This window comes from Mustela erminea, chromosome 16 (genome assembly GCF_009829155.1).
Source record: "Mustela erminea isolate mMusErm1 chromosome 16, mMusErm1.Pri, whole genome shotgun sequence".
NCBI lineage: Eukaryota > Metazoa > Chordata > Mammalia > Carnivora > Mustelidae > Mustela > Mustela erminea.
The window spans coordinates 30671564-30697840 of record NC_045629.1 but is presented as its reverse complement, the minus strand read 5'-3'; the positions used below and the strand labels follow the sequence as shown (position 1 = coordinate 30697840).

The 26277-nt window shown below is 39.7% G+C and overlaps 1 long non-coding RNA gene across 1 annotated transcript; it reads right to left on the bottom strand.

Moving 5' to 3' along the window:
* Positions 1-814: 814 nt before the first annotated feature.
* Positions 815-9461, bottom strand: LOC116575243. The gene is made up of 3 exons (XR_004279670.1): positions 9364-9461; positions 3313-3377; positions 815-1485 (listed from the first exon to the last, which is right to left on the bottom strand). It is a non-coding gene; the product is annotated as an uncharacterized LOC116575243 (long non-coding RNA).
* Positions 9462-26277: the final 16816 nt, after the last annotated feature.

The following is a 26277-nucleotide window of genomic DNA, read 5'->3' as shown; positions in this document are numbered from 1 at the left end:
GCCATCTTAAAAATTCTTGATGGCTGGGTAGAGACTGCCCCTCCCAGGGCTGGCCAAATATGAGGGGGAGAGGGAGACAAAGCTGAGAGACTGTGGAACCTGAGAAACAAACTGAGGGTTTTGGAGGGGAGGAGGGGTAAGGGGTTGGGTGAACCTGGTGGTGGGTATTATGGAGGGCATGTATTGCATGGAGCACTGGGTGTGGTGTATAAACAATGAATTATGGAACACTGAAAAGAAATAAAATAAAATAAAAAAAAAAAAAAGGAGAGAGAGAGAGAGCTGAGGGCTCGCCAGGCAGTGCGCCTCTCGAATGCAAATCCGCCAATTCAGTTGTTTATTCACGCAACAATTTCTATTAACTTAACACACCAAGCCAACATTTCTCCTGCCCTGAATCATCCCAGGGTCAGGTACCAGGCAGCTAGAGACTGCTCCTGCAGCTTAAAACTAGAATTATTCAAAATAGCCAATCCTAAATTGTTCCCCACGCCCTCCTTTGTCTTTCCTGTGGAAATACCGAAAAAAGGCTGCATCCTTAGCTTTTCCCTAGCTTTGGCTTCTGCCTGCTGACCAACATCTGGTGCTTTCCACATAGCCCTGCATGACCTGGTGTGCCTCCTCTGGACAATGTAAGTAAGAAATGCTTCTTTCAGTTTCATTGGCCTCTGTGTTGTTACTCAGTCACCTCCATAAGTCAAAATCCCAGGAACACAAATGAGACACATACACGACTGCTTCTCTGTCTCAGTTATTTTATATTTGAGTTATTTTGGACACATATTTTTACTGGAACATAAATTCGGAACCCAGGCTAAAAGGAATGTCAGAGGACTAAGAATTGTGCTTGCACAGTGAGCTGGAAGGCATCAGGGAATTGGGAAACTGAGCTAACAGGGGTTGTGGGTGATGAGAAAAAAGCAAACACTATTTAAACATTCCTCTAAAGTACATTATGAAGGCATCAAAGCACTAGAATGTGGCTTGTGTGTCTAGTACATGCTGGGTATTTTTCTTATCCCCTCTTATTTAATCACCTTTAGTACACAGATGGAATCCAAAAAGGTAAATGACTTTCTCAAGGTCAAACAACATAGCTGGATTTGAATCCAGATGCCTCCTAGACCCCCAGCTGGTGCTCTCATTGCTGTACCACGTCCTCCCCTTCTGAGAGATGGAAAGTCAGGAATGAAAGGGTCAACCCAGACGTACGGAGGACTGCAGCTTTCGAGATGTTCTCTTTCTCTGAACGCCTGATCCATGGCATGTTTTAGATACAGCATTGAGAAGCCAAGAACAGGGGGTGGAGGTTTGGGGGAGAAACCACAGATTTTATTTAGCAACTAACAGCATAGAAAGCAGGTTTAGACTCATGTGGAAGACAATGACGGACATTGAGAGCTGAGAGGTCGTCCTTGGGCTGGGAAAGGAAGCCCTTCAGGTTCCTGAGGTCCAGCTGGAACACTCGTGACAGCTGGAAGAAATCTGTACAGAGGAGAGGGAATCAAATAGCTGTCAAAACAAATTGAGAAGAAAAGGGAATGACAAGTTTCAACTTTTTTTTTAGGGTAACTTAGGACTCCATGATCTAATTTATTAATTTTCTCAAGTCTACTATATTAGTGCTCTAATTTAGTCTATATTTATGAATTTTTAATGGAAACAGAGTCTCTGATCCTTCAGATAAAGAAATATAATTTGGGAGTTTCCTAGGCAGTGAGTGAAAATACGAGCAATGTGGTGTGACACTGGGACACTTACCTTTCACAGCTGCTAGAGAAGAATGAATCATGTAAAGAGTTTTCTTTCATAATAAAATATTTTATGTCAACCCATTTTTCTCATGGATAAATGAGTAGAAAGGAAAAGCGGGATGGAGGTGAATAATCAACTACATGAAAAGCAAAGAAAACTAGAGCCTCCGAGAGGTTTAACTTCTTGTCTAAACAAAAGGGTGTGACATTGGCCCATCCTTTGGACAGATCTTTGGAAGTTTGGGATTAAATGGAAAGTCAACATTTAGTTTGATCCTCTTAAGTGATTTTTGAAGTTATTTTTGCACCAGAAAGTGTATGTATGGTTTAATGGATTCCGATAGTGCTCACAGATGACCTTCTTGACTCTTCTGGCTTTTACAAATTTTAAAACTTCAAGGTAATACTTCCCCAAAGTTTAATCTTAGATGTAATAGGATTTCCCATGTTTGGAAAATCTGGATGAACTATTTTAAGTTCAAGGGAATGTGAAAATGAAGTGACTTAATGTGGATTTAGCAGGAAGATTCTTGTTGCCTTCCCCAGCTACAACTCTGCTGAATACACTGCATTCGTAGATTACTGGAAAGTAGCAGTTGTCATAGAAGAAAGGGTATTCCTGTACGGAGAGAGGCAGTGAATGCTGGAAAAGTGACTCACTGCTTCTAAAGAGGGGTTATTTCAGTTTCTTTTCACTTGTGTATTTTTTTCCTACAGTGCAAGAATATATAGTGTGACTTCTAGATGTTCCATTCTTTAGAACAATTTATTCTAGAACACATTTTGTTCTCCAGTGAATTTAAAATGGGTAAAAGATACAGAGTTTTCTAAGATTGGGGAAAGGAAGTAAAAAGGGAGAGGAAAAGGGAGAGACACGCAGGAGGAATTAAGAAAGGAGAGTCACTTGTTCATGAGCTTCTGGGAGTGTCGGAACTAAATCAGTCTTCCCTAGTACCAAGGCATGGCAGTGATGACATAATTAGAGCTTAGCCCTAAGGATGGGTTTGCCAGGACACCTTCCTCCTTTGGGTTGGATTTTATTTCCTCTGGAAGAACATCCAGATTAAGGTACTTTGTGAAAGCATCCATGCTCTGATTTTTTTTTTTTTCTTACATTCTAGAGAACTTTCAGTTCTGAGGAAATCTAAAATATGTGAGATAATTCCTATCCACCAATATTGAATGTAAATATAAAAATCTGAAAGATAAAAGAATGTCTTTTGCTTGTAAAATTTTCTGTTTTTCTGTGACCTCTTCCTTCCTTTTGTTTCTCATTTCACCAGGGGAACTGGATATGAAAAAATAAAAAATAGAAGAACTAAAAGACCTCATATATAGTGTAACAATGGAGTTAGGCTCTGAAATAAGTCACAGAACATTTGATCCAGTTATTTGTTATCAATTTGTTCGAGTTCTTTATATATTTTGGAAATTAATTCCTTATTATCTATGTGATTTGCAAATATTTTCTCCTATTCTGTAGGCTGATTTTTTTCATTCTGTTATGGAAGCCTTTCAGTTTGATGTAGTCGCACTAGTCTAGTTTTGCTTGTGTTACCTGTGTTTTGGTGTCAGATCCCAGAAGAACAGTAGAGCAGCTGTGGAAAACAGTGTGGAGGCTCCCTGAAAAGTTAAAACTAGAATTACTGTATGATCCAGCAATCCCTTTTCTGGGCATGAATTCAAGGGAAATCAGATTCTGGAAGACATATCTGCACTCACTCATTCAGTGCAGCATTATTCCCAATAGCCAAGACATGGAAACAACTCAGGTGTCCAATGGCAGAAGAATGGATAAAGAAAATGTGGTATACATATTCAATAGAATTTATTCAGGCTTAAAAAAGAAAGAAATCCTGCCATTTGTGACAATGTAGTTGAACCTAGAGGGCATTATGCTGAGGAAAATAAGCCAGTCATAGAAGGATGAATACTCCATGATTCTACTTACATGAGGGACCTAAACCAGCCAGACTCATAGAGGTGGAGAGTACAATAGCGGCTGCAGGGCTGGCGGGTGGGAGTGGTGGAGCGTGGTGGTTTAATAGATACAAAATTTCAATTATGCAAGGTGAATACATTCTAGAGTTCTATTCAAATAAAAAGAAAACAAACAAACAAAAATGAACTAAAGAAATTTTCAAAAGTGATGGATAGGTGGGCTCCTGGGCGGCTTAGTTGGTTAAGTGTCTGTTTTGGCTCGGGTCATGATTCCAGAGTCCTGGGATTGAGCCCCACATTGGTCTCCCTGCCCAGTGGGGAGCCTGCTTCTCCCTCTGCCCTTCTGCCTCCCTGTGCTCATGTGCTCTCTCTCAAATAAATATATAAAATCTTAAAAAAATTGATGGGTATGTCCATTGTCTTGACTGTGGTGATGGTTTTCTAGATGTCCACATAGGCCCAAGCTCATCAAATTGTGCATGAGATATGGCAGGGATTTTTGTTGTTGTTTTGTTTTGTTTTGTTTTTGTTTTTGTGTGTGAATTACACATCAAAAAGGTTGTGAGAAATTATGGATTATTTAGGAGCACCCAGATGACTCAGTGTGTTAAGCATCTGAATCTTGGTTTTGGCTCAGGTCATGACCTCAGGGTCCTGGGGTTGAGCCCCTCATCAAGCTCTGTGCTCAGCATAGAGTCTGCTTGAGATTCTCTCTCTCCCTCTCCCCTCCCCTGACTCGTGCTCTCTCTCTCAAATAAATAAATAAATAAATCTTTTTTTTTTTAAAAAATGATGTACTATTTGAAAATTATAGAAAAGTACAATTGCCAAACTGTGGAAAGAGCCAAGATGCTCTTCAACAGATGGATAAAGAAGATGTGGTCCATATATACAACAGAATACTATGCCTCCATCAGAAACCATGAATACCCAACCTTTGTATCAATGTGGATGGAACTGGAGGATATTATGCTGAGTAAAATAAGTCAAGCAGAGAAAGACAATTATCATATGGTTTCACTTACATGTGGAGTATAAGGAATAACTTGGAGGAAATTAGCAGAAGGAAAGGAAAAATGAGTTGGGGGAAATTGGAGGGGAATATGAACCATGAGAGACTGTGGACTCTGAGAAATAAACTGAGGGTTTTGGAAGGGAGAAGGGTGGGGAGAGTGAGCCTGGTGGTGGGTATTAAGGAGGGCACATATCGCATGGAGCACTGGGTGTGGTGCATAAACAATGAATCTTGGAACACTGAAAAAATAAAATTAAATTAAACAAAAAAGAAAAGAACCCCTAAAAGAGAAAAGTACAGAGAATACTATTATAGCAAATTGACAGGCACCACCCGGTATTTTCATTTTTTTTTAAAAATATTTTATTTTTCTTTAGAGAGAGAGAGAGCACAAGGGGGGGTACAACGGAGACAGAAAGGGAGAGAAACTTAAGCATACTCGTGCTGAGTGTGGAGCTTAACCTTATGACCCTGAGATCATGACCTGAGCCTAAATCAAGAATCAGACACTTAACTGAGACACCCAGGTGCCCCAGCCACCACTCAGTATTTTCAGATAGTAACACTTTATCTTCTTTTCTTTTTTCTTTAAATCAGAAATTACAGAGAAGTTTAAGACTCTTGGCTACCCTTCAGTGATCTCATCTGCTCTCTCCCCAAAGATAGAGCCAGTTCTCATGAAGTTTATGTTTAAGATTCCCAGGCAGAAATTTCGTGAGCAAAGAGAATTCTACACATTCAAACCCAATGGTTGGCAACTCAAAACCACTGAGTAGAGCAGGATGGCCATCCTGCTTGAAGTTGGAGGTGTAGCCCCGTGTTGAATGAGGGACTCTACTTTAGGGTGTAAGCCCAGAGGAAATCTTGCAGATTTGTACAGGGAGAATGTATATTTCATTGCAGCACTGTTGGAAGTAATAAAAATTACTAAGTCTTAGATTGTTTTTATTATTGAAAATATTTGTGCCCAACTTACTTTCCATTGGGAGATGTGAGTGAATTGAGAGAATAAAAGTAAACAAAGAAAAAGTGTGCAATAGAAACAAATGTTTAAGATAGATGTAAAACATTTTGTTAGCTTTATTTCAGTTGGTTCGATGAAATCGAACAGTAATCAGTAATCCTATCTTTCCTGCTCAAAGTGTGGTCCAAAGACCAGAGAAGGGTCATGTCCTGGGGGGATGTGTTAGAAATGCTGACTTTCAGGCTCCCCTCCAGCTTTACTGGATTAGAATGTGCATTTTAACAAAAACACCAGGTGATTTGTATGCACAGTAAAGTTTGGAAGCACAGGTCTAGAACAGATGCCCTCAATTTTTATATCTCAGCAGACTGATGGGTCATGGTGGGCCGTGAGGTGAATACAAATACAACCTTAGTAACAATATACACTCATTGAACTATTTAAAAAATAGAGCAACTCTGAACCATTTCACATGGTACCCGCACTCAAATTCATGTGCATTTCCAGAGTGAAAGAATAAGTGTTGAGGTGGGTCTGTAGAGATAGGGTTGTGCAACAGCGCACAACCTAATGGATTGTGATGGGATCCTGCAAAGAGAGGCATGTGCTTTGTGACTGGTAGAGGGTAAGCTGTTGACTCTAATAGAGTGAGCATCCGGGAAAATTGATAACCAATGATAAAAAGTGTCTTCTCTTAGAATGGACCATTCACTTGCTGAACAAATATTTACTCATCTCTTGCCACGTCACCTCTTCTGCTAGACCCTAGCAAACTGTAGTGAGACCACACCACACACCACGGGCACAGTGTATGTCCCAATAGAACTTACCATCTCTCAAGCAAGGCAGGTATTTCACAAGTATGACTGTCTGATGAATCTTATGAGAAGAGAGGCATGAATCTTACAAGGACAGTTAATTGGGCAGGTAGGCAGATAGTTAGTTGATACCTAGAAAGATGCTACATAGAGAGAGACGGGGAGAATGAAAGCATATAGCACAGGCATGTGTCAGACAGCCTGACTGACACATGTCTGTGTCAGACAGTAGAAATTTTTGAAATGTTAGAGATAAACTCTGATTTTATTTTATTTTTTATAAAAAGATTTTTTATTTCTTTCAGAGAGAAAGAGAGAGAGCAAGCATGTGTGAGTGGGGGAAGAGGCAGAGACAGAGATTCTCCAGCAGACTCTGTGCTGAGCACGGAGCCCAAGCAGGACTCGATCTCAGGACCCTGAGATCACGACCTGAGCTGAAACCAAGGAGTCAGATGCTTAACTGACTGTGTCTCCCAGGCTTTCTGAGAAATGTCTGATTTTAACAGAATATGTGGACCTATTAGACTATGAAGATGCAAGGAGAAACAGGATAACAAAACTTGGGACACTGGCTTTAAATAAAATGACTCGACAGATTGGATTTTTAAAAATTATTTACTATGATTAGATAAACCTACAAATCTGGAAAAGCAGTAGGTTATCTGTAAAGAGGCATTTGGAAACCTTGATTCAAATATTACCCAGATGTCTCAAGACTCAATTTCTGAGGCTTTCAGATGCCCTTCCAGTTTAATTACACACTGAACCCCATGCTTCTTCCCTGGTATAGGGAGCTGGAACCAGCTCTCTCTCAAGGGTCTCACAGGAGGTCTGCAATTGCTTTTATTTGAAGAAACGAGGACATGTATGGTAGTTTGGCTTTTTGTCTAATGTGTTCTCTGCTCCCTACTGCTGCTGTTTCCCTAGCGTGCCACTAGGACAGAGAGACAATGGATAAGGGAGGTACTCAGCCTGCCCTGTCTGGTATTTAGGCTTCTATGAAGAATGTTCTGCTGTCTGATCAAAAAACAATGTATCAAGAAAACATTGTAACCATCACCTAATGTATATTTTATTATGTGTAAAAATACATATATTGCATACACATATATATGGCTTTGTGTGTGTGTGTGTGTGTTCTCCTAGTATTTCCTTTTACTCAGTGCTCCTGCTGCAATTCCAAGTTTATAACCTCCTTGGAGAAGGGATAAGAGAGTAGAAGGAGAAACAAAACAAAACAAAACAACAAACTCAAGAGTTTCCCTCTGGGTTTTGAATTTCAAAAATCGAACCTAGCCTTCTGAGGAGAAAAGGCATGACCATTAAGTTTGGGAGATCCTAATAAAGAAAACAAATCTGTCCCCTCTGATGGCCTGATTGGATAAAAGTGTTCTGATCCATAGACCAGAGCATCAGAAGGGAAGTGAGAAGGGCACTGGGCCCTTGATAAGGTGGCTAGGGACCTATTTCCTGTGTTTCTATGAGTCCCAGCCTTGGAAGGATAATAAAATTCCCAGGTATGTTTGGGGGATGGAGAGCAGACAGTCAAGCCTAGGCCTCGATTCTCAGACAGAGTTGGGAAGGTAGCAGAACTCCAAAGAAGGAATTAATGTCTTCTGGGGATGTAGGCAGAGGAAGTTTAGTTGGCCAGGGAAACCACAGCACTTGGAGATAGCTCAGGCAGAGCTGGACAAAGGGCACCTGTCACTGGGAGGCAGAGATGACACCTGGCTGGTGGGGCTGCCGGGAAGGGACTCCCACCTGGCTCAGATGTTTGTTTTTCTGGGCCACACCTCCAGGTCTGGCACTAAGTAAATGCCTGAGAATTGTCATGTAACCTCAGAATAGGAAGCACACAGAACTGGTAAAAATTTAGTTTTTATCAATCAAGAGAATGAGGATTCAAAGTATAAACTGAGCGAAAAAAATAATGTTACATTTCTTTTTTAAAATATTTATTTTTTTCCATTTTAATGGATTTTTAAAATTATGTTCAGTTAGTCACTGTATAGTACGTCATCAGCTTTTGATCTAGTGGTCAATGATTCATCAGTTGCATAGAACACCTAGTGCTCATCACAACACGTGCCCTCCTTTATGCCCATCACCCTGTAACACCCTCCCCGCAACCCTCCTCCCTTCTAAAACCCCCAGATTGTTTCCCAAGGTCCATAGTCTCTCATGGTTCATCTTTCTCTCTGACGTCTCCCCCTTCAGATTTCCCTCCCTTCCCCTGTGGTCCTCCGTGCTATTCCTTATGTTCCACATAGGAATGAAACCTTATGATAATTGTCTTTCTCTGCTTGACTTACTTCACTTAACATAATCCCCTCCAGTTCCATTCATGTCGATGCAAATGGGGAGTATTTGTCGTTTCTTTTTTTTTAATTTTTAAATTTCATTGTTTCTGAGGACCGAATAATATTCATTCCATTGTATATATGAAACACATCTTCTTTATCCATTCCTCTCTTAGAGGGGATCATGGCTCCTTCCACAGTTTTGTTTTTTTTTTTTTTTTTTAAAGATTTTATTTATTTATTTGACAGAGAGAGATCACAAGTAGGCAGAGAGGCAGGCAGAGAGAGAGAGAGGAGGAAGCAGGCTCCCTGCTGAGCAGAGAGCCCGATGTGGGACTCGATCCCAGGACCCTGAGATCATGACCTGAGCCGAAGGCAGCGGCTTAACCCACTGAGCCACCCAGGCGCCCCTCCTTCCACAGTTTTAATGTTACATTTCTTCACATCACATTTTTTGCTCAAAGTTTGTGCTCATCACGGTACCTTTCTCAATATTTGTGTGGGATTGAAGTTTGGAGATAAGGTACGTTTAAGGAAGAAGGGGTTGTCTTCCCTCTTCTCTCTTTCTTACCTTAAGACATTGGGTTACCTATGCTGGAAGCATTTCTGTTCCTCCAGTTTACTTCCATCATTCCTAAATTTGTTCACCAATATCTCTTCTCTCCATTGCTTGACCCTGGAATCAGAGACAAAGCAGACAGCATCAAACCCAGAGCTGTGTCTTAGGACACCCTGTCCCTCAGAGGACACCCATTTCTCACAGAATTCCGAAGGTGTCAGAAATTCTGTCAGCTCCCCAAGCTACTTACCTTCTCCTTGAGGCCCAACTTTTTCTGGAGGTAAGTTGCAGAATCTTTATAACTTTGTGAACAAATACCAAACACACTGAGAAGCGGAATGGAGAAAATACAAGAAAAGTGGAAAAGATATAAGAATTTGGCTGGAGAGAAGGAAGACAGACAGTAGAAGTAAGGCCACGATTTTCTGGTTGAAAACATTATACTAGTTTGCTTCCCCAGCATTGCCCCTGCCAGGGGGAATATATTTTTTATATGATTGTATTGAGTCAAATATATGCCTCATGCAGGTGCTTTGTGGGGATGTGGGAGAACTTGGGAGTGATGTCTAACTCTCTGGGGAGCTGAGAATTCTATTTGATTTTTAAAAAGCTTTTTTGCTCTGTTGAGGTAGATGCTTTGCATGGAGCCCTCGCCCTGGCTGCTCTTCTGCATGGCCCGCAGCTTCTGCATGCTTTTCCAGATTAGCAGAGGGCAGCATGGGGCACCATATCTACACTCAGAGCCGCAGAAGTCATTGTTGTAATGACTGAATGATTCTGTCATCCTGGGGGGCCCCACCCTCCCTGCTCCAAGGTGCTGTCGTTTTATCACTGAACACTACCAATGGACCTAGAGAGTATTATGCCAAGTGAAATAAGTCAGACAGAGAAAGACAAATACCACACGATTTCACTCGTATGTGGAATCTAAAAAAAAAAATGAATAAATAAAAAGCAGAACCAGACCTATAAATATAGAGAACAAATGGATCATGGCCAGAGGGAAGGGCGGAAGGGGGCAGATAAAACAGATGAAGGGGAGTGGGAGGTGTAGGCTCCCAGTCATGGAATGCATAAGTCACAGGAATGAAAGCCCAACATGGAGAATATAGTTACGGGTATTGTAATAGTGTCACATGGTGACAGATGGTAGCTACACTGTCAGTGAGAGGAGCATAACACATAGAGATATTGAATTACAAAGGTTAGACCTCCAAAACTAATCCAACATTGTGTGTATCAACCATACTCAAGTAAAAACAAACAAACAAAAAAACACAAAAGTCCTCAGTGGGACACCCCTTGTTTCCCAACCAATGAAGTTGGCCTTGGCTGTGTGTGTTCGCCATGGGAACTGGCTGCCACTCTCACTGGGAGTTTAAGGGGCGCTTGGTGGGTTGTGGTCCCATCATCTTGGAAAAGAGCTGTGGAGAGACTTCCACAGCACCTGCATTCATAGAGGAAATCATCCCCAGTTTGTTTGTGTCTAAGGTGGGTGCTTGTCCAGAAAGAGGAACCACTTAGAACACCTCTTAGAACATTTAGAGCACCACTTAGAACATCTTAGAGCGGTGGGTGGTGAATGCTGGGGAGACGGCAGGGAGGGAGGAGAAGCGTGTACTAGGTAGGATCCCAGGCTGCAGCTTTGTGTGAAGAAGCCTACTCAGCACTTATCTGCACCACCCCGACTAGAGCTCCTCTGCTGAGTTTCTCACTTAAGGGAGCAATAAAACAGACGAGGAAGGAGAGAGAGCTTGGGCAGTGGTGAACCAGAGGAAAGGTTCCATCGACCAGGAATGAGCTGCTGTGTCTCTGTCTGTTGGCTTTTCTTCCCTGCTACCCTGCCCTTTATATGTGGCTAGTGTCCATTAAGTATTTGTTCACTGAATGAATAAATATCCAGGGATGTAACGGTTTAGACTACAGTTACTTTCGTAATTGAGTTATTGGCAATAATGGAACTATAAGCATTTGGCCTTTTATCTATCTATCTATCTATCTATCTACTTATTTATTTTTGGGGGGGCCATCTGTGATCCTGCTGTTTTTTAATGACCAGTTGTCATAAAATTGTCTAGCAATTTTACTGATAACTCCATATGATGGTCAGACAAAAACCTAGTCAATAAAAATGACTGTAGATCAAGTAATTCTGTGGAGGTATTTTTATATTTCTAAAAACATGATCTCGGACTCCAGAAAGACGAATCTGTGTACGCGGCAGGATTAACCAATACTCCCTCCCTGCCACTGGGGAAGAAAATGCGTTCTGAGAGAATGCATTTAATAATTGCACAGTCTATGCCGATGGCTCAGGCAGAGCCATTATTCTTTTATGTGGGGAGTGAGTGCTCTGTGATGAAAACAAGGCAGGAAGGAAGCAATAGTCGCTGAACACAGTAATGCCAACATCATATTTCTTAAAAGGTAGGAGGAAGACCCTGTGAATGGGAACACTGTGCTTCCTTCCTGTATGATTATACTCCCCTTTCTCAGCATGTTCTAGAGGAACATGGCGGCAACCAATATTGGCAAGGAGCTTCTGTTGGCTTCTTCTATTCCTGGGCGCACAGCCCACGGCTCCCCTTAGAACCAGCACAAGCCTGAGCAAAGGAAAACTTCTCTTACAGTTCTGCTGAAGTCTGAAGTGAGAGAAGTAGAATTTTCCTAGAGGTGAAGGAGATTCTGAGGAGAGGTGAGTTTTCCAAGGGAAGAGAGGATCAGAGTGTCACTGTGGGAAAGGAACGGGGAGATAAGGCTAGGGGACAAGACAATTCCGATAGGGCAAGGGGTCCTCCCAAGTCCTGGATGGAAAAGCTGCATTTTCTAATTTCTTTGCCTGGTTCAAGGGAAGCAGTTAATGAAATAAGGTGACAACTCCTTGTCTTATTACTCCTTTAGGATGCTTACTTGATAGTTCCCTAACCTTAAGAGCTTGTTCAAACCCCTGTCACAAGTCAAGGCCAGGGGCTCCCTGTTGACCCTCTAACCTCCTTCTGGGTTACCAGGTTGAGGGTGTCAGCCAACAAACAACCCCAGAGAGGATGCGCATTGATCTATCCTTTAAGGTAAAAAGGGGGTTTATATCCTCCACACTCTTTGCCAAAGACTAAGGTATCCTACGGGCCAGTGTGATTCTACAAGTCAGAATCTTTGTTGCTGGTTGTTTAAAAGGATTGAAAGCTAAACAAAACATTAGCTTTCCTTTTTATATCTAAGTTTCAGCCTTAAGTGACATTCCTAAATGAGAATTTTAAATATCCCCAAACATAAGAAGATAAAATTAGAAAAATAAAAACTATTTCTGCAAGCTGTTAGAATTTCATTAGGCAAACTTATGTTGATTTTAGATTTCTCTTCATTTTTTTTAAAAGATTTTATTTATTTATTTGAGAGAGAGTGAGTGAGTGAGACAGAGTGAGTGAGTGAGAGAGAGAGACAGAGCCCAAGCAGGGGGAGGGGCAGAGAGAAAGGGAGAGGCAGAGTCCCCACTGAGCAGGTAGCCAGATTTGGGACTTGACCCCAAGACCCTGGGATCATCACCTGAGCTGAAGGCAGATGCTTAACCAGTTGAGCCACCCCTTGATTTATCTCCATTTTTAAATGTGCTGGGTAGGTGGCCGTATATTTCATGTCATTTTAGCATATCATTTCTTGTACATTTAAGCCAGTACATTTCTTTGCCTGTATCTGGTATGTTTATTTTATTGGTGGGAATCTACATCTGTTCTGTTTATTACACAATTAGGTGTGGCATTGCCTGGTTATTGCAGATTCAGCTGATGGGACCCGTTGATTTGTTATCCTGCCTGAATAATGAAAACATGGGCTCAGACTGGTATGTGAATCTGGTTCCTTCTTACCATTAATCCTCTTTCATAAACCATTGATGTTCCCTTAGCAACTGTAATAAGTTCCTGAACATGTTACTTAACTTGTTACTCAGCGTCTTTTCTTAAGGTGAACTCGATTCGTTTTCATCTTTTTTATTTTTTCATAAGCTTATTTTGTTAATTATAGTCCTTAAAGTACTACTTGCTGTTAATGTTGCATTCACTTGCACAATTTGTAGGAAAAAAATCAATTATGAAACCTCTGGAATTTCACCTAATGCACAGCTTGTGGTCAGTTGGCTCATGGGGAAGAAGACCCTTTTCATGATACCATTAAGTGTGCTTTTAATCGTATGAAAAAGACTCCAGTATTTGCAAGTCTATTTCTTGTTCCCAAGCCTTTTGAATTTAGTCAATAATTAAATGAAACAGTGGAGACAGAAGACTTTTTTTTGTATCAATAAGTGGGTTGTCTCTCAAAATTAACCTGATAAATTTTCATTTAGCAGATTTAGTCAGTCAATCAGGGAAACACGCGAGGTTTTCCCTTTTGATTTTTTTTTTTCAACGTTGAAATACCTGATTGTTCATCACATCTCACAGGCTAAGAAAAAGCACTAGGGAACTTGCAAATTCTTAAGAACATGAGGAAGGTGATGCCGGGGTGGCTCAGTCAGTTCAGCGGCTAACTCTTGATTTCGGCTCAGATCATGATCTTGGGGTCCTGAGATGGAGCCCCATCAGGCTCCATGCTCGGGGGGCGGGGGGGTGTCTGCTTGAGGATTCTTTCTTCCTCTTCCTCTGCCCCTCCTCCTGCATGCTTGCTCTCTAATAAATAAATACATCTTTAAAAAAAAATGAGAAGCGGGTGCGATGAATGGAATTCAGGTCCTGCAGACACATGCATTCCCACTCAAGTTCAGCTCACGATAGCTCCTCCAAAACCCCTTAATGTGAGAAGCCAGGTAGGAGCCTACAAATGTGCAGCAGCATGTTACCTGCTGACAGCAGGCTAACTGTGTCCTCCTGCGGTCAGCAGTAAGGATTCTCATGTGAGAGAGGTTAAGATAGAGGAATGGAGGGCGCCTGGGTGGCTCAGTGGGTTAAGCCGCTGCCTTCGGCTCAGGTCATGATCTCAGCGTCCTGGGATCGAGTCCCGCATCGGGCTCTCTGCTCAGCAGGGAGCCTGCTTCCCTCTCTCTCTCTCTGCCTGCCTCTCCGACTACTTGTGATTTCTCTCTGTCAAATAAATAAATAAAATCTTTAAAAAAAAAAAAAAAAAAGATAGAGGAATGGAACTGCTGTTCTGCAGAACCCATCAGAGAGCCCACAGAAGTGCTGAGGTTTGGAAGTCCTGGTCCAGGACTTTCCCTTCTAAATGAGCAGGGGTACCACTTTGGAAAGCCAATTCAAATCTTATGCAAGTGGCCTCCAGTGCTGGGCATGGAAAGCACATTCTATTGTTTACGGTTTTGCTAATTCCCTCCTCAAGGTGGGTTCTGGAAAAAAAAAAAGAGAGAGAGAAGAATATTGATTTCATTCTGTTCTAAATGGATTCAGTACCAAATGACAAATTGTGATTAAGCCTAGAAACTTCCTTTGCAAGCTCCCTATATATCTTTCTGATGACTTCTTATTTCTATTTTGACTCATGAATGCTCTCCACTTGGCTGCTGGGTTTACCAGCTAAGATTTTTCCTGGGTTCCTGCAAGGTCCGTGTCAATGAAAACCTAGAAGCTCTGGCCCAGTTAATTTGTCTTTTATCAGCCTGTTTGCTTCATCACTATCACTACTGGTTGGCACTCTTTCAGTAATAACACTGAAAACAAACTTCTCCATGTGGCCCCAGGTCTGAAGTTTACTATTGATATTACTATAGTCATTTGTTGCATTGTTTCTGATTTCCTTTTTTTTTTTTTTTAATTTTTTAATTTATTTGACCAACAGAGATCACAAGTATGCAGAGAGGCAGGCAGAGACGGGGGAAGCAGGCTCCCCACCAAGCAGAAAGCCCGATGCAGGGCTAGATCCCAGGACCCTGGGATCATGACCTGAACTGAGGGCAGAAACTTTAACCAACTGAGCCACCCAGGCGCCCCCTGATTTCCTTTTAGAGAAGTGGGAAAGTTCTAGCTCTACTTTCAGAGAATGGGGAATTGATATTAAAGTATTCTACTTGAGGTTGCTAGTCCCCAGAGTAGCAGGAAAATATCTTTTTAAAAAAGATTTTAGTTATTTATCTGTCAGAGAGAGAGAGAGAGAAAGCACAGGCAGGGGGAGCAGCAGGCAGAGGGAGAAGCAGGCTCCCTGCTGAGCAAGGAGCCCAGTGCAGGACTGGATCCTAGGACCCTGAGATCATGACCCGAGCCAAAGGCAGACGCTTAACTGACCAAGCCATCCAGGCATCCCAGGAAAAAATCTTTAATTTATGGGATTACCAATACCTCACCATAAAAGAGCTTTCAGTGTAAGGGAGTCTTCAGGTGGTAATTTACTCTTCCCTCAATCTATTGTCTATGGTCCAACCTTCCTCCTTAAAGGTTAGTTTTTTTTTCTTTCTTTCTTTTTTTTTTTGTAACAATTCAAGTTTACTACAAAACTTGTCATTAGTCTACTTTTAACACTTTCAAGAGTTACACTGAAATCCTACCTTAATGAATTACAGTCCAAAATTTCCAAGCATATAAATTGTAGTATTGTGTTACTAGTTAAAAACAGTATTTTTCAAAAAAAAAAAAAAACAACAACAATAGTATTTTTCCATCTATAAAGTACTAATGATACTAAATACTATGCTGTACAAAAGGGCTGACATACTACAAAGAACCAGGGGTGGGTGGAGGATGGGGCCATTCACAAATTTCATCTGAATTTGCAATACTGTGGCTGGCAGCATGACCTGATTTTCTGTACTTTCAGTTATATATGTGTTTGTGCATTTCTCTGTCTTTAGCTCTCCTTTGTCCATGATGGGAGACATAGCCACACACTATAATCTTTAAGATGCTAACAAATACGGAGAGATGAAATGGAAAGTGTAGTGCTTCTTAAATTTATTTAAATATTTGTTATCTTCTCATGGGAGAATTTTAAGCAACACTTAACTACAATGATGTGTGTGGAAATTGTATGGCAAATTTATATTTTCATGCCAGACTTTATAAAGACAATTTGCTCACTATGTTCTTGCCCTCTATGGAAGGCAAGGCCAAATCAATAAGAAATATCCCAGAGTCATTGTATTTGTCTGCACAGGAGTCTGGAAGTGCAAAGACTTGAATGAGAATTACCTAAGTTAAGAGGCTACATTGCACTTCTGAAGAGAACTTCAAAGGATTAGGGAACCATAGAATTATTTTGAAAATTATTTAATGGAAATGAAAGTTAAAATTAATTGTGAATATAATTAAAGGCTTTGCAGAAAACTGTAGACATTGGGACACCATGTTAGTTGAAATCAGCTTATCTGTATTCTTCATTACGTTCTCACTGAGTTTTGTGCCAATTGTACCATAACATCCATTCATGAGGCTTTCATTAAATAATGAGAAAAAATTTCATTTTTAAAACAAAATACAGGAAGATATATACTACATATGAATCTGGTTATGAGACAGCCCGTGTAAAAAGCTGTACATATTCAAAAATATTATGGTTGTGTAGGTATACGTATTTATCATCATCAATAAACATTTTGGAAACCTTTTTTTGTGTTTATGACTGTGCTGGGAACTGGGCATGTAAGTTTAAATGAGAAAATCTCAGGTACTTTGAAGTTTCTTTGGTCTCTAATATGCAACTGAGAAATCTTGCTAATGATCAGGAAGAGGAATTACATGTAAACAAATTGAAGAATGTGAAATTGACTTGGGTCTTCACAACCATAAAGTTCAAACCACGTCTTTTTGTTAGACTAATAGGAAATTGCTTGGCATGCATAGCCTGGGAGCATGTTCTGACCCATGCATCATTGATCCATGTGGAAGGGGAAAAAGCTGAAATCCACTTGGGGAAGTCCTTAATTGATGGATTGGCCACTAAGAGGCATCTTACTATATAGAACCAGGCCTTAAGATGTAAAGGATGTGACAGCTAAAGTTAAAGAAATGTTACTTTTTGATGTTCTTGGCACAGCCTTGGTTTTTGTCTATGTTACTGATTTTATTATTATTATTGTAATAATAATTATTAATTGCAATAATTTTTATTAATTGTGATTATTAATAAGACTCTTCTTTAGTCTCAAAAGTGATCCGTTTTGGGAAACAAATAGTACTCCCTTCTATTTAAAGGGGAAAAAATACAGGTTTGTGAGTAGCTAGACTTTGGTTTTAATCCCAGCTTTGATGTTTACTAGGTCGTTGACCTAGTGCAAATCACATAATCCCTTTGAGCTGCACTCTATCAGTAAAATGGAAATAATAATTCCTTCAAAAGTTGTTGAAAAGCTTATGTAAATATAAAATATCCATCCGAATACCTGGCATATGGCAGACACTAAATACATCATGACTACTTAGCTGTTCCGACTGGTATTTTTATCTAAGGTTCAATTCCAAAGGAAGAATGAGATAACAGAAATCCAGATAAGAGGTGATATTTAAAGTGAGGTTCTGGTTATTCCCCCAGCAGGGAATAGCACGTGGCCAGCCGCCAAGGACATGGAGGCCCAGTTCCTCAAGGGAGGGCCTGGCACAGTCTGAGATTGGCTGTCAGAGACACTTCCCAATAAGCTTGTTCAAAGGGAAAACATAGACTTCCCTAAAGAAAGGTGTCAGAAATCCAGTTATAGGGACCCAGCAAATGGAGAAGAGCTGTGGATGTGGAAACCGGCCTCCCAGAGACTACATCTGGAGGAGTGATCTGAATTCCAGTTTCACCTTGTAATGGACTAAGCCTCCCAGTGGTTTCCCTGATCTGTTCCAGACTAACAAAAGATCCAGATATTTTGAATGCACAGCCTTTGACCCAAAGGTTAAGCTAGCCTGGGGAGCGAAAGGCTACCCTAACCAAAGCTGATTTCCTTTTGTCCTGGTTGAGTAGTGTGCTTTCCATTTGAAAGAGAACAAAAACATTTTCATAGCAGGATTGATACAGAAGTTTCACCAACTTCTATGACATCCAAAGGCTTGTGGAAATGAACTGTAACATTTTACCCTGTTTGTATGTGTAAGTAGTATTATTTTGCAAGCACCTGCGGTAAATAGAATTCTAATAGTCCTACCTCTTGTGAATTCAATGTATAAAATTCTCCCCCACAGACAAGGATCAGAACTTGTCGGTATGATGGAATGTCATTCCTATATTATGTTATACAGCATAAAGGATTTTTCAGATATAATTAAAGTCTCTAACAAGTTGGCTTTGGCTTAACTAAAAGAAAGATTATTGGGGTGAACCTGATCTAATAAGGTGACTCCTTAAAAGAAGTAAAGAGATGAAAAGCAAGTGAGATTCTTATGCTGGTCTTGAAGGAACAAACATCTGTGTGTGGTAGGAAGAGCGCATAGCCTCTAGGAGCTGAGAACAGCCCCTAGCTGACAGCAGCAAGAACCCAGCAACCTCTATCCTACAGTCTTGAAGAATCCAATGCTGGCCAAGACTTGAATGACTTTGTAAGAGGATCCTGAGCTAGAGATGAGACCACACCTCCATTTACCACCTGGATCTGTCTGGGGAAACCCTGAGCAGGGAACCCAGAGATTCTGTCTTCTGAAACTGGGAGATAATAAGTGGTTGTTGGTGTAAGCTACCGAGTCTGTAGTAATCTGTGACATAGCAACAGAAAACGAATGCATCTACTAAACAAATTTTACTATGAATTTTAAATCTAATGGAATTTGAAGCTAATTTGAAACTGAATGCAAATTCTTGGTTTCACGTCCCTAGATCTGAGTAACTCTAATCAGGATTAAAAAATTTAATGAGAGATAATTCTGTGTCTGATCAAACTCTTCAATTTAAAATTAATTCTGAAATCTGAAACCAGTTACATTTGGGTTATTTTTCACGAATTTCTGAATCACTTAAAAAGTTATTTTAGATAATTTATTTAAGCTGCTTTCTTTAAAAGCGTTGGTCCAAAATGTGTGGAAGAAACTTCATAGACCATATGTCTTATGTTTGCAAAATACTGGAGCAGATTTCTGAGCTATCTAGCTTGCTGGATATCGAGCATTTTAGAACATTCTATATATTAGAAAAAAATTTTTTGCATTACCTTTTATCTACTAAGTCTATGAAAATCAGAATTAGTAAATGCCTAAAAAGAATAAGATGTACATTTCTTCTTGATGGGTACATAACACAATCTATTTCAAACTAGATCATAGATATTTTCAGAGAGGCATTGAAATCAGTAAAACTAATTAATTCTGACCATGTAAGAAGATACACTTTTATCCTTCTGCTGACTTTTTGTCTTTGAAGTTTTGTGTTTGGCCATGCACTGTCTATTCTAATTTATATTTGATGATATTGAGATTGGCATATTTTTAAAACTAATTGCAGGGCTTTATATTATATCTTTTCCAGAAGAAGACCATAACATATGATGACTTGATGCTAAGTTTTGGATGATTCAGAAGGGAGATGTACTGGAAATGTAATGGAGGTCCTTGTAATCTGAACTGTGTCACTGTGACTTTTATTTGAAACTTTTTTTTAAAAAAAATTTTAATTATTTATTTGACACAGAGAGAGAGAGATCACAAGCAGGCAGAGAGGCAGGCAGAGAGAGAGAGGAGGAAGCAGGCTCCTCGCTGAGCAGAGAGCACGATGTGGGGCTCGATCCCAGGACTCTGAGATCATGACCTGAGCCGAAGGCAGAGGCTTTAACCCACTGAGCCACCCAGGTGCCCCAAAACTTTTGTTTTTCTAAAAATTCTAAGTTGGTAAGAGATCATGAGTTAGTTATTTTACCTTCAATGTGCCACATGCTTTTTTCCGTTTCACAAATGTCCTTCTGTTAAAAGGCCCATACATTTGGCACTCTTCAAAAACGATTTTACCCGTTTTAACTTCAAAGCAAATGTTTGAAATAATAGGAGAGAAAGTAAATGGCTTGAGCCGTAAAGATAGGATTGTGTATGATTTAGTCTGACCATATGACAGTTGATTAGCTCTGATGTTTTCTGCATTTGAGAAAAATTGCAGCCGGTCAGATTGCTTTAATGATCTGTTGTTTTAAGTCAACAATAGAAGTGTGTCTTCGAAACAGTATTTTTTCCCATTTGTTTCCATTGTCTTAGCCTCTTAAGCAACACATGAAAGATTGATTTATAATTTTATAAGCGGCCAGAGTCTTTAAAGAAAATTGATTGTTTCTCCCTTTCCTCTCCCTTAAAGCCGCTTTCTCTACAAAGGCTCTCAGAAATGGAATATTTACTGAGATTGCCAGTGGGTTCCATTAGTTGGACTGCACCTTGTGGTTTACTGATGAGGCTAGGCTGTGCTTGCTGTCATTAAGGATGATTTGAAAGAATGCTATAATTATCACTTTGCATTGATTGTGGTTGCTTTTCTCATGGCTTTAGCAGTAACTATGTTCCACGATATCTGTCTTTCAGAGTTTTTCTATAGTACTGGACATTTTATCGTTGGTAGTCATTCCACTTCTGCAGAAAAATAGAGCAAATTAAAAAAACATAAAAAAATAGAGCAAATTACCTTTGCCGCTTGTCATTTGGGGAAGATAATTCATAGACCTTTACATTGAGTCAAACCCGTATTTTTCCCAACATATTGTGGATAAACACCCAGGGTACTGCAGATGTTGCTAAGCTTTTCTTTCTCAAAGAAAACACTATCTTGAATCTTTTCTAAGAGCACCTAAGTAATAGCAGTGCTTCTCGTTTTATTTGGAGTTTAGGCTAATCATTTTTTGTAAGTATCTTGTATCATACAGCCTGATACGTAGTCACGTTAACCCATTCTTAGAGCTGCTGTATTAATTCATTCCCTATATTTGAGGACTTTTCCTCCTTTGTTTGCCCCTTTGTTTCTCAGTCAGCCATCCTTGGCAGGGAGCTCAAGTCTATGAATCACCACACCCCTCCACACACACCCCCTCCTGCCGCTGACCCGAGTCCGAGTCAACTCAGGTTCGGCCAACAGTCTAGTGACCTGACTCTGGTAGATCTCGTTTAACTGATCTTCACTAGATAAATTTCACCAGGGATCATATCCTCTTCCGTGAAACAGTAGAAATCATGTGGACTTTGGAATAAATAGACCAGAGTCACTCCTGGTCGTGTGTCATTGGTAGGTTACTTGGGCTTGCTGGGCTCCAGTTTCTTAATTGTGAAATGTGCACATTACCTACTTCTCAGCTTCTTACAAAGATTAAGTAATACAATCATAAGTAAAATATAAGTAATTTGATATATTATTATATATTATATTATGTATTTAAAACATTCTTCATAATACAAAGTATGACATAAATGTATACTGTCTCCTAAGGCATGCTGTCTTTTTCATTTTCCTGTGCTTTCATAAAACCAGTAAAAAACTTGAGGGAAACTGTATAATAGACAAGGGAGTGGTGGGTTCTCACCTGCTCAAGCTCTCTTGATAGAGTAAATGTAGAAGAGTTATAATCTTGTGGTTTCTAGGAATAGTCAGAAGTTTTTATTTCCACTGTGAATTGATTTATAGCATCACACTTTTCTTTGGGATGAATTTAATGCTAAAGATGTGTGCAAATGAAACATTCCATTCTTTTTTTTAATTTAAACTCAATTAATTAACACATAATGCATTGTTAAGTTTCAGAGGTAAAGGTCAGTGAACATTCCATCCTTTATAATCTCCCAGAAGAGAGAGAAAATTTGCATTTATTTATTTATTTAAAATTTTTACACAGCTGGAGCAGAACTGCCTTGATTAGTATTCCACTGAAAGTTCTGTGGATGGTCATTTATAATAAGCTGTGACCAATGGGGATGAGGCCATCTGGAGAATGAATGTTATTCCCAGCCAATGATGAGTTCCCAATGAAATTACAAGTTAAACTTTTATTACACAAAGTTATATTTAGACTTGTAGGATGCTTAGAATTGCTTAAGTGTTCAGTGTTTAGTGATAAGTGTCCATGCATTCTTCTATATGGCACATCCTTAAAAAAGATGAGTAAGAATCAAGTCCTGATTTGAAGACATTGTCACAAATGCATATGCGTTAAGGAGGGAAAATATTTGAGGAGGAAGAAGGATGAGTGGATGAAAGGGGAATAAATGTCTCTTCCAAAGCCGTGACCTCAAGATGGAAGGGGTGGGGCTTAAGCATGAGGGGAGGCGCGTTGTGAAGTCTATTATTAAACCATGGAGTGGAATTGATGTGTACAATCCCGTTAGCCAGGCACCAGAGTGGGATACTAGCTTCTGCTTTCCATCTCACTTGATAAATCATTTCAATAATGTCTGCATTTGACAGAAGGCATTTTGAAAACACGTGGAGTATGTGGGAGGAATATTGGAATATAAAGAAGAATTTGTCCCCTCTGACCAGGAAGCTAGGGAGTGTCGAGGATAGCAAATGGGAGAAGGGAAAGCAGATGGTTTCAGGCTCTAACCAGCCAAGAGCTGTTGGTTCCTGTCCACACAGTGATTTCAGAATGTTGTATGGTGATTTAAAAGCAAATTAAAGTACTTATACTTTGAAGGACCTATTTGTTCAGTGGATCTCAATGCAAACTTCTTAAAATTTGGATATAGTGTGGTTCTTTTTAGCTCCTTTTCAAAAGAAGGGGATAAGGTAGCAGTAAATCTGAAGGAAGAGTCTCTACCACACCAAACCCAGGAATAACATGATTATTTGAACAAAGGAAGCCACGGAACCCCTTATCACACTCACATTCAAGGTCATCTGAAGTTAAACTAGAGATAGTCAGGTATTGTCCTGTCTGTGGGATGCTTTCGATTAGCAGAAAGTTAAAGCATCATTTTTCATTATTTAAAGTTTCCTAAAGATACACACTATGCATTATCACCTGCCCTGCTCTACCGGCTGCCTAATCTGTCTTGGCAATCACAGTACTCCGCAGAGATAAGCACTCAATCAAGTAGCGTGAAGAACGCAGAGTGAGAAGTGCTGAATCAGAGCAGTTATCCAGATAGATTCATTCCGAATCAAAAGCTTCATTTTGAAATTAAAAGAGCAGCTTGTATTTGAAGAAGTCAAAGAATACAAAAGAAGAGAAACTTACTTGTTTGGGTTACTGTGGTCCAAACAAGACACATAGTATATCCTCTAATTCTCCAGCTCTGACACTTCATGTTTATTATTTTGAGGAGAAAGAATCAGGAGGGTCTGTGGAGGTTTTCATATCCGTTAATACAGGAAAAGGTGTTGACACTGGTCGTGTTAGATCCTCCTGTTACCTCACGGTTTCTGGATCTTCCAAGCTATGTGTCCCATAGGGAAAATGAAGAGATGTGATGGGAGTGACCCTTATATCTAGAAGTTGGTGAGAAACCCAACTGCTTGGCCCTGCCCACGGATTTAGCACAGAGATTTTGTAGCCTTATTTTTCTGCTTTGTTGATGTCAGAGATGAAAGCTGGGTTAAAGATTTGCCAGTTTCTAACCTAGTATTTGTCCTGAAACCTGGAAATAGTTCCATGTTTGACAGTGCATTCATTAATGTTATTACTAATTCTCACACCCTCTACTTTGGGAATTTATTTGCTTTCCAAAAATGTATCTGGCAAAAACCTTTATTTTTTCCTGTAATTTTTCCTCAATGGGGCAGCTTTTGAAATTTTATGCATACCCTTCAAAGCATACTCACCAAATTCTCTTGACTCTTTGTATTTTTCCCGGCTATGACCTTTGGCCTGATAGATGCATTTTATGCACAAAAGAATATCCTAAAAGTGAATTCTCATTGGTTCCATTTTCACCTGTCTCAGGGTAATGCATGTTTATATTTTTGAGACATCACATAATTCCAATTAATATTAGACATTAGGAAGTTGGTTATACAAATAGTATATCTGATTCACCTTTGGGGTGTGAGCTGTGCCATTCTAACATTCTAACATTTTCCCCCATAGTTTCAAAAATGCATGCATCTTTTATTAGCAGTAAAGAATTATTTTAGCCCAAGCAAGGAGCTGATGCCTCTTAATGATTGTCATTCACTGATGATCTAGCTCTACTGAAACACATTTATATTCATCTTCTTATTATCAGAACTCTGATTTTATTCAGAAATTGGGGGATCCATATATTTTAGGGAATGAAACAAATACTTTAAGTGGATACATAGTCCACTGCCCTTGCTAGATTGAGCATGTCATGAGATTCTGGCTAATCACAGATGAGGGGTAGTTTCTTAGGAAAGTTATCTCTACTCTTAAAAAGATACTTAGGACAACACATGTCTTTTGTTTTTCTTCTTTCTTTTTCTACATTTGGATTTTGTTATGTAGAAACACAATGGCTATAGATACTGTAGTCATCCTAATACAATGAAATGTGAAGGCTACAGTTGTCAAAACAGAGAAATCTTGATATCAAAAATACTGACTTGGGGCGCCTGGGTGGCTCAGTGGGTTAAGCCGCTGCCTTCGGCTCAGGTCATGATCTCAGGGTCCAGGGATCGAGTCCCACATCGGGCTCTCTGCTCAGCAGGGAGCCTGCTTCCTCCTCTCTCTCTGACTGCCTCTCTGCCTACTTGTGATCTCTGTCTGTCAAATAGATAAATAAAAATCTTAAAAAAAAAATACTGACTTAATGGATGCTTTACTTTGGGACTTATTAGGTGATTTAATAAATTTACCTTATTTTCTACAACTGTTTTAAAGTAATATTATTGAGGTATAATTAACATATGATAAACTGTACCTTAAGGTATATAGTTTGAAAAGTTTTGACATTTGTACCTACTTGTGAAATCACACAATCAATATAGTGAACTATCTACTCTCCCAAAAGTTTTCTTACATACCTGTCTATGAATAAAGTCAGTTTTAATTTTTTTATTAAAACATGTTGCTTCTTTTTTTATTGATTGCACTAATTACAATATCTATCACATTGTTGAACAGAAGGGGTGAGATCTGATATTTTTGCCTTAACCTTCATTTTTGCATTTAGTTTTTTACCACTATGTATGATGTGAGCTATAATAGCTTTGTAGATATTTTTATTTGAGGAAGTTCTATTCTTAGGTTGCTGAGAGTTTTCATTAGGGACTGAAGTTGGATTTCATCAAATGTTTTTTCACATCTCTTGAGATAGTCATATGTTTTTTCTTTTTCAATCTGTTAATACATTATATTATATTGATTAATTTTTTAAAAAGTTTTTATTTATTAGAGAGAACACAAGCAGGGAGAGAAGCAGACAGGGGAAAAGCAGTGGGAGAAGCAGGGTCCCTGCTGAGCAAGGAGCCTGATATGGGTCTCAATCCCAGGACCCTGGGATCATGACCTGAACTGAAAGCAGATGCTTAACCAACTGAGCCACGCAGGCATCCTTATATTGATTGATTTTTTTAATGTTAAACCAATTTTCATTCCTGGAATAAATCTACTGCAGTCATGATAACGTTTTCTTTCATATAATAATGGACTCAGTTTGACAAAATTTTGTTAAGGAATGACTATCCAAGTTCATGAGAAAGTGAAAACTAGTAAAGGACAACCTCATTCAAAAAGGAGTCAGGGTGGGGTGTCTAAGAGGCTCAGTCGGTTAAGTGTCTGCCTTTGGCTTAGGTCATGATTCCAGGGCCCTGTTTCTCCCTCTTCACATGCCAATCACTCCCTCTGCTTGTGCTCTCTCTGTCAAATAAATAAATAAAATCTTAGGGGAAAAAAAAAATGGAGTTAGGAAGTTTGGAATGGGGAACTTTCATGACTGTATCACTTTTTGCAGTCTACTTTATGTACCCTAATACGAAAAAGCTTACTTTACTACCCGAGCCGGAGGAAAGATTTTCTCCCTGACCAGCAACAACCCAGACAGTAAGAACCATTATTACAATTCAGCCAATGAGAAGTCGCCATAAACACAAACTTTAGCTCTCTTCCAATGAAATTTCATTCAAAATAGCACTTTCCAAGTCCTTCCTTTCCTCTTAAAAGGA